This window comes from Cygnus olor, chromosome 1 (assembly GCF_009769625.2).
Source record: "Cygnus olor isolate bCygOlo1 chromosome 1, bCygOlo1.pri.v2, whole genome shotgun sequence".
Lineage (NCBI taxonomy): Eukaryota > Metazoa > Chordata > Aves > Anseriformes > Anatidae > Cygnus > Cygnus olor.
Genome location: NC_049169.1, coordinates 21,787,387 through 21,796,874, shown reverse-complemented (window position 1 = coordinate 21,796,874; position 9,488 = coordinate 21,787,387). Strand labels below are relative to the sequence as shown.

The 9,488-nt window shown below is 40.8% G+C and overlaps 1 long non-coding RNA gene across 1 annotated transcript; it reads left to right on the top strand.

Moving 5' to 3' along the window:
• Nucleotides 1–2,361: 2,361 nt before the first annotated feature.
• On the top strand, nucleotides 2,362–7,721 carry LOC121066172. Its single transcript, XR_005817557.1, has 3 exons — nucleotides 2,362–2,639; nucleotides 3,709–3,790; nucleotides 4,685–7,721. It is a non-coding gene; the product is annotated as an uncharacterized LOC121066172 (long non-coding RNA).
• The last annotated feature ends 1,767 nt before the right edge of the window (nucleotides 7,722–9,488 follow it).

Genomic DNA, 9,488 nt, shown 5'->3' with positions numbered 1-9,488 from the left:
TATTTTCCATTTTCTAATAACCACATGCTGTTTCTTATTGTCAACCTCAATGAGTCATTTAATTATCAACTTAAAAGCTGTTGCTCTACTTTCAAAGTAAAAATTTGATTTATTATAATTATGCTGAGTGAGAATTAATGCCTATATTTGTGGTATATAATTTTACATGTTGACTTGCAATGCCTTGAGACCTTGAGAAAGACCATATGTGCTTGCATAAAGAGGCACTCCTGGCACGGGTACAATTTAAACAAACGGTGCATGCAAATAAGTAATTGTAAGTAATCAAAAGAGAGTTCTCTGCTAATAAGAGCTAATATTTATTATTATTGTTCCTATCACTGCTCCTGGAGCCAGAAATTACAAAACTGGATTTCCTGATTTGCCTTATTCGTGAATAAATAAAAAGAACCCAAAGATCTTTTTTTTCCTTTTTTTTTTTTTTTCTAAATGAATAAATTCAAGTTGGTTCCCATCTCCCATATTTCTTCTCCCAACTGAGCAGCTTAGTGTACTACCAGTGGAATGCAACAGATTGTGAAGGAGTCAAGAAGACATTTGAAAATAGATTTGTTCAGCCATACCCTGCAAACAGCACATCTGTTATTGACAGAGTGAAAATAGAGCCTGCAAGGAGTTAGTGCTAAATATAATTCAGCCTCAGGAACAGCATTCTTGCCTAGATTTTATTTTATTTTATTTATTTATTTATTTTGCTTAGGTAAAATTATCTCCACTTCAATACAGCTTCCAAAAGTGGATACAGAGGGCCTGTTTTTAAGGTCCCTAGGCAATGAAAGACACCATTCAAAATCATACATTACAAGCTCTTTCCACATCATCTTTGTGACACCTCCACAACTGTGAAAAATCTGTTAGAAAAACAGAGACATTGCAAAGAGAACAGCTCAAACCGTTGGGTCATTAAGGTTATCAAGTCTCCATGGACATGCCTTATTTTTTCACCTGGGAATGTTCCATTAGAAGAACTTTAGCATTTTAGCACTTCTCTGATCTTTAGAGAGTCCAGCTTTCTGTGCAGCGTGGGTGTAAATAATTCTGATACAATCCGGGAACTGATGGACCCCTTCCATATGCACCCAGGAAATCTCTTGAAAGAGATACATCAGTCCTGGGAAATATCAGAACAGAATTAGGTGAGCCGTAATAGCATTAATTTGACCCCTGGGATGTAGTCCTAATTCATCTCACCTAACCTGAGCTATCTAAAAGTTTCTCTCCAACCTTGTGTAGTCTTCTACACACCTTCTAAAACTGGTGGGGAGGATGGACCATGTCCAGATGGGACGACAGAGGCCCACAGTGGGATAAGAAATTAACTTAGATTAGACACAAGATTCACTACAGCTCAAGTTACATAAAATAAATAAATAAATAAAATAAAAGATTTGCAGCTTTTGTACACAGCTGCTTTGCAACTACTGATATTCACATTTCACATATTTTACAGTTACCTTTTTTCACAGACCCTCCTGTGTCCAGCAGCGCACAGAATGCACAGTGTTCTCTGAACAGGTAACTAACTATTCAATGTATTTTGTTGATCCATTTAGAAAACATATCCATTGCACAGCCTTTATGACTGCGCACCATCCAGACACACACGGAGTTGTCTTGCACATTTTCATTACTGGAGCTGCTGGTATTCCTGAAGGAAGAAGCCACCGCCTCACGCATTGGATGTTTAGTGACGTACAGCAGCCATCACAGTTTGTTACCAGTTGCTGATGGCAGGATGCTGCTCCCCACTGAATTTCAAGTGTCCAGTCAAAACCAAAGCCTTAACAAACATCCTTGAGAGACTTAACGCAAGCGAGCTGTTGGGAATGTCTTGTCCTCCCACAAAACCATGTATGAATGGGTAGGTGCCCGCAGAGCTCTCTGTAATAGGTAGCTCTGATTCTGCAGATGAAACAGAAGACTTAATTGCCAGCCAGGCACTTTTGAGGAGCGTCACATTTCTCCACAGCACTGGCCTAGTCAAGATCTCCAGGCCTGTTAAGAACTAGAAGGCTTTTTTATTATTAAAAGAAAAAAAAAAAAAAGATTTCTTTAGAATGTAAATGAATTGAAACTGCAGCTGGCCTTCAAAGAGAAAGCAGGGTAATTACATTGCTACAAGGCAGTAGTTGAATTACGGGTGTAAAGGAGTACTTGCACATGTAACTATCCCAAAGGTAATGTTATTATCAGGCTATATATGCTACAGTTGCTATTGCTTCCCAGGCTTGCTGCATTCTCCTTTTATAAAAATAGTCTTGTGTTCCTGCTTTCGCTGAGTTACTCACATCAGGATTTTTAGTCACTTCAGAAATGCATCACCTGCAAGGTTAAACACAAGTCTGAGGGCTAAGGGATGGAGAAAGAAGCTTTCCAGAGCACAGCTGTCCCCTTATCTTGTGATCCCAAACTCTTCTCCCCTCCCCACAGCTGAATTTAATTCAGACATTTAAAATTGATATTGTGAGGTCTTTCCCAACCTTATCAGCCTTTGGCCTTAGCAGACAAACAGAATCAATGTTCCTGCCATCTCTCTGGTGTAGCATTTCCAGTCTTGGATGCATTACCATCAGGTAAAAAAAATACTGTATGCTTTCTTCTGTAATGCACTCACAGAGGTAATAATTCTTTCTCCTATTATTTATCAGATTTATATATATATATATTTAGGATTACAGCTACGGGAAATGCTTAAAAAAATTTACATAGACCAGGAAGTATTAGGGAAAAAGGGGGTAGAATGTCAGTTTTTCTCCACCTGGTAAGCTTTTGTCCATGCATTGCAATCTCCTGAGTTTCTGCAGACTGCTGTATTTTATTTTCTGAATGACAAAATTCACAGCAAATATCAGAAAAGAGCTATAATATCTGCACAAATAAAGCCAAGTGGAGAGTGAGATACCCTCTAAGCAGATTTTAAACTTTTTCAACTATACTTTTTAATGTCCCATGTAGTTTGACTTTCCTAATCAATAAAAATCATTCTGCTCTCCATTCTGTTTCTCCAAAAAATATCTCACATAAGCGTTCACCGTGAGCTCAAGCAGACGAAAAGTAAAGACATCTCGGATAGGGTCCTCTGGGGCATGGTTTTGTGATGTGAACAACGTGAATCAAAGGCTCATCACTGCTGAAAGCTTTTTTTTCCCTCTGCTTGCCTTCTGCTTTGTTCCTTCCCCCTCTCCTCTGCCTCCCTTCCTCAGCGGCACAGCCCTGTGCCCTCCCTTGCTGCAGCTGTGGGGCTCATCAGAGCGCCAGGTTTTGGTGGCTTGTTTCCATGTCTATAAACTGGGAGATAAGCTACTATCACGAGAATGATTTTATTCTACGTTGGGCAATACTGTATCACTTACTCTATCTGTCACACCGTGCTCAATGCTGCATGTTAGGTAGGCAAATCAATCTGTCATCTTGAAATGACTCCTGCTTTATTTAATTTTCTTTCTGCTTAAATGTCATGTTGCTCTGGGTGCTTTCAGTGCATACTTCAGTGCCTGCTTCGGAGCAGGGCTCACTCCACCAGTAGGACCCTGACCCCTTCACCAGGGCAACTAAATCAGGAACAAGGCTTCCTTTGCTAAAAATACAATCAACAGGGGGAAAACCAGGCATATTCAAAGGGTGATTCAACCCACATACTCTCTGACTTGTCCTGCAAACACGGCGCTTCCTCTTTTGTCATAGCAGGAACCTGCACCAGCAATACTCCTGTAAGGCATCTACATCAAGCTCTAAAGTTCAGCAGAATGAATCGCAGCATGTACCTCAGGTGGGTAAAGGATGTTACTGCCTTAGAAGTGAAGCGCTTGCAAGGTTGAAGATACTTTTCTAAAAGCGTGTGTTTGTCATTGTTTTATTTTATTTTTAACTTGGAGCGGCGCAGCAGAGTTGGTTAAATTCCTGCCCAAGGAAGTTTTGTGTGCGCTAAGGGACATGGTTTAGTGATGGGACTCGGTAGGTCAGGCTGATGATTGCAAAGGTCTTTTCCAACTGAAATGATTCTATGATTATATAACAGCATCCCAAAGCAGGCAACCTGATTTTGCCGTGGCAATGCTCGGACTATCAATCTTATCCCTGAAGTGTTCATGTTTCAGTTTCTGAATAACTTTTTGAACAGGAATATATTTCAAATGCCTGGAATAGGAGAGCCTCGGACTGTATTAATAATGGAAGAGGATAAAGGAAGTAATCTTCACAAGATCAGAATGCTGCCTTTCAAGTGTTTTGATGGAGCACTGATTTCAGACCAGTTCACACTGCTCACAAAAACACCATCTAGATCCTCATATTCAGAGACTTTCTTGGGAAAGCAAAAGACCATACACCTTGCAACACTGTTTAGATGCGTCTGCCAAGTTAGAGACAATAGAGCAGATGCAGAGATATGAATCACTAAGACCAGAGGGTATGTGGTAGGGTGACGTGCAAAGCTCCGATAGCTGCTCTTGCACTGCAGATGAACTCTGAGTCACGAGCAGGTCAAATGTTGTGTCCCCACACAACCTACAACATCTCATTGGTGGCTGGGATCACAGACAGAATTGTGCTTTTGAGTGCAAATGCAAACTTTTTTCCCAAAACAGAAAGTCAACTGCCAACAAGTTGGGGGGTTTTGTTTTTGTTTCATTTTTCAAGCTACGAACACCAATTTGTTTTAAAGACCACTGTGAGGACAAGCAGAACTGGAACTGAAAGACATAGCATCTCCCATGCTGGCCAGAGTGACCAGAAATCATCCAGGCATGCCAGTACAGAAATAGCTCCTTGTTAATCAAGCACGTGCATTTTGTGAAAGCTTCTGGGCCTAAAACAGGCCAGAAAGCATCACTGTGTGTTGCTGCTGAATACCCTGACTACTTCCAAGGCAGGAAGAACCACATGGAAGAGTTACTGGCCAGAACAAGAGCTGCCTGCCAGTCAGCATCTAATTATGCCTAATGGAGGCCAACAACGCTGTCTCTAATTACGTTTACCTAGGAGGTACCACATGTCCCTTTTTGTCTTGGATGCAGGAAGGCAACAGGTGAAACAGTTGTTTTCCTTCTCTGTTGCAAGGATCTTCTGTGGCTGTGCTTCCAAAAGGCTGTTGGGAAAGGGCCCAGGGGAAGAAGAAGGCTGGGGAGGGCTGGGCACCCAGGGCTAGATTTACCACAGGAGCTGTCTGAGAGTTGTTGGGATCGCGAGCTGCAGGACTCCACACACAGCAGAAATTATATCATTAGTTTTCAAGCTGAGCAGAAAGCTTCAAGCTGACAAGCTCTCTGCTGTGTAAGTGTTGTCTAAGAAACTGTCCTTTCTTTGACCAATTAAAGCACCTTTGCTGGTAGGAGCGTGTGGGTAGCTGTGCTGAGCTCAGCAGTGCCTCCTTTCCAACTCCCAAAGAACTTTTTCTGAGTAGTCAAAGCAAGGCCAGTGCCACAACTATTCTCCCACAAAAATGCTCTGTTCCTGAACAGCCACTTTTAGCAGGATTTCTGCAGCCACTGTCTAAGAGGATACAGAACCAGATAAGTAATTAGCAAGTACACCATCAGCAATTGCCTTTTTTTGATAAAACAGCCCTGGGCCATGAGGATTCTGAATTCTTATGTTCTGGAGGACGTCAGCCCAAACTTATTCAAGGAAATAAAGTGATAGCTATTAAGAGTACTCAATAGTTTGCTGTTTATAGCAAAGGAGCAGAGCATGAGCAAGGAACTATTTCCCTTACCGAGTGCAAGAAGCAAATGCCTAGAAAGTGAAATAGTTGGGGTTCAGTCCCTGCTCCAGGAGCTTTAAAAGAGCTCTGAGGAGGGGGAGGAAAAAAAAAAAAAAAAGAGCAGCTTGAACTGGAGAGATATAGTCCAGATCAGCCTGTAGCTCAGGCACTGGATCAGTTCCCTTCTTAAAGACAGGCAGATCTGAATTCAGATTTCATTCCTTTCGTGACCTAATGCCATTATGGGAACTGATACATGTATAAGGAACAGCACTATCACTTACCCCACCTTGTGACTCAGAACCTTTGATTTTATCAAGCCTCTTCAGAAACAAATCAGGACAAGGCTATAATCTACTTTCATGTTTTGTTTCAACAAAAATCTGTCCATGCTGGACAAACCTTTGCATGCAGTCTGGTTCTTTCACCTTACAGAGGGTAGAAGTTGAAAAACAGAGATGAAGGCAGCAAGGATGGACCAAGGCAGGGAACAGTTTCTGTAAGGGAATAATGAACAGATGAGAACTCTTCAACCTAGAAAAAGGCAAATGAGGAAGGCTACAAACAATGAATGGTGTTGAAAAGGTGACGAGGTAATGATTATTCACTGCATCGCTCCACACAAAAACTACAGGGCACCCACTAAAATTATCGGGTGCCAAATTAATAGGAGAGAGCAGGTATTTCTTTGCATAATGCATAATTATATTGTCACAGGCTGCTGTGCAGACCAAAAGTGTAGATAAACTCAAAGAGTCATTACAGAAATTCAGGGAGGGCTAGTCCACTAGTTAAAAAATATAAAATAAAAGAAAAAGAAAAAAGAAAATGCAGTCTCAATGCAACCTCTGGCTCAGGAAAGCAGCGATGGATAGATCACTGTTGACATACTCTCCCTTGTGCTTTCTCTGAGCATTACTGCTGAAGTGCCATTGTCACTGCGATAGACAAGCTACTGGGCTAACCTCTGTACAGCAATGTTAAGGTTCTTAGCCTGATGCTAATTGTCTTTTATTTTTTGGCTGAGAAAATAGGGTATTCACACAACTCACAACACAGGTGTAGGATAGAAAGACACACAGGATGCAGGCACCATGCCCACTCTCCCATGTCACTGTTGGATAAACACTTTAATTCAGATATTTTGAATATACATGCCCTACAACTATACCTATACATGCAAAAGCACTACATTATAGTCTATAAAGCTACCATGATACAATATTTATATTTGAAAAATGAATATACTAAGGCATTTGCCTTATCTCAAACAGAGCAATAATACTTCACACTTTCTCCTGCTAGGCTATATTTAGCTTTCCGTCATTGTGCTGCTTTTTCTGTGCCATTTTCTATAACTTTATATTGCCCCCAATATGTCCTTGTTTGAGAATTCCGCCTCACAGAGAGGCACAGCAGCTGTTTCTGACACATTAAGGAGCAAACTAAAAAGTTTGTTTATTCAAGGATAAACACTGCAGTTCCTTTGCATAACATCCTGGTCTATCTTTGCATGAAATTTGATCAGCTGCCTGGTATTGCCCAATACCATACAACCCAGTAAGGGCTTCCACCAGAAAGCTAATGTTTAAAACCACCTAAAGGAACATCTCAAACTTGTTTGACATCTCTACTACTGGAGAAGTCATAAGCTGGGGTAGGTAATGTGGAGAACTGGCCTAGTTCTTGTAGGAATTCTTTTTCCTCTTCATGAAGGATCACTTCTTAGCTAATCCTCAAAAGGGCTCAATTTTACCCTCCTGGACATTATAGCTTCTCAGGCTGTCTACTACTGGATCTGTTGCTGAATATCAGTGCCCTGGTGTAGCAACCCCTGCTCCTCCAAGCACTTGGTGATTCAGAGGCAGTATTGACATTTTTGCAGAAGACCCACTACAGTGACCTATGCCAAAAGAAACCCCTTACTCTTGTAAGAAAGTTTGATATCTGGTGGCACAAGTTATGAGGAAATAAAGTGCATTTCAGTTAACTTTGGGGCTTCTTGTACAGTTTTCCTTAACCTAGTGAACTGTGGGAGATTTTTTGCATTGTGTACACTAAGCCCAGACTGCCTCCTATGGCAAAAGCATTGAAATTGCTTCTGAGACAAAGGCTTCTCAAAAGGGCCTGCCTTTTTTTCCTGAGGACTCAGATTCTTGGACCTTTGAAAATCTGGACCACTCATATTCAATCAGACATCCGAAATGAAGGTAAAAGGGGTTAGACACTTGAGAAAAATTAAGCCAGCTAGAGCATCACAAAACCACTTCTGATAGCTAGAAAAATATTAGTAGGCTGGAGATGTACATAACATGCTTGTGATATTTCTGTCCAGCTATACTGAGGAAAAAATAACAAACGAATAGCAAAATGACACACATCAATTTAATTAGATTGACTAATAGGCTCAGTTTGAAACAAGCATTAAATATGGGACATAATATCCATTTACGAAACAAAATTTCCTTCAAAAGTTTCGGAGGAAAATAAATACTCGCTTGTCATCACTGTCTTCTGGAAAGCTAGGCAAGTCATAGGAAATCTTGTTTGATGCTCTTGCAAGCATTAGGTCTCATTCAGTACCTAAAGAAAGTGGCAAACTTTTAGCTTTTTAACTCCTTCCTTCTTCTTCTCCTTCTTCTTTTCCTTCTTCTTCTCCTTCTTCTTCTCCTTCTTTTCCTTCTTCTTTTCCTTCTTCTTTTCCTTCTTCTTTTCCTTCTTCTTTTCCTTCTTCTTTTCCTTCTTCTTTTCCTTCTTCTTTTCCTTCTTTCTTTCAAGATTTTCACATGATGTCTGTCAGTGGCCTAATATAAAAATGGTCTGAACTGTGGGAGTAGAACTAAAAGGACAAATGGGAAGCATGCATTTCCTGAGAGGGAAATGTGGTTGGAGGTAGCAGGTGCTTGGCTGGGTTCCCCAGGAGCAGAGGGTTCCCAGTGGATTTGCTTACCTGGATCGCAGTGGTCATCCAGATCAGGAGCGAGGTGATAACCTGTTGCTGAGTCAACTTTCAAACAGCAACGCAAATTAAGATCTTGTGAGCATACGTGCCCTGGGGCAGCAGTTTCCTACCTCCCACAAACAAGCAGATGACCTTTCTCAGGTTGATTTTTGTATTTGGCAGGAAGCTGCTCTCCTGTTTGTCGCCAAAACACATCTGATTATATGGGGAGTGTGACAACATCTTTGCATTGGATAAATTCAGAGGACACTATGAATTTATTCATTTATCAATCCTAACCAATTCTGAATTTAAAATCAGAAAATTGGGTCAGCTGTGAAACAGTGCTACATTTCACATCTGGAATGTGTGTTGCAGCTGCATTTCAGTCTCGAGGTAATTATTTTGATCCCAAATCCAGTTGCTGTAAATAAATCTAATTAATTAGAATGTTTTTCCTTTGCCTTCACAGAAAAAGCTCAGTATTTCAGAAGAACCACAACCATCAGAAGTGGGTCCTTGCTTCCATTCTGCTCAGTTGTCCTAATTTATAAGAAATGTTCTTCATTTAAATCTCCATCTACTTCCCTCCCACACAAACCCAGTTTTATCTTAGATTTCTGACATTAAATCACTCCTATCAGAAAAGCTGCGTCAGTTCCCTGAAGCCTTAGCTTAATGCTAAAAAAAAAATAAAATTACTAAATTTTGAAACATTTCTACATTATTTCCCTCCAGATTCTCCTTTTGACCTTGGTCACAAAAGCAAGCCAGTGCTAGTTTCTGTCCTCCTATTGCACTCATTCAATCTGCTTTGGGGTTCAC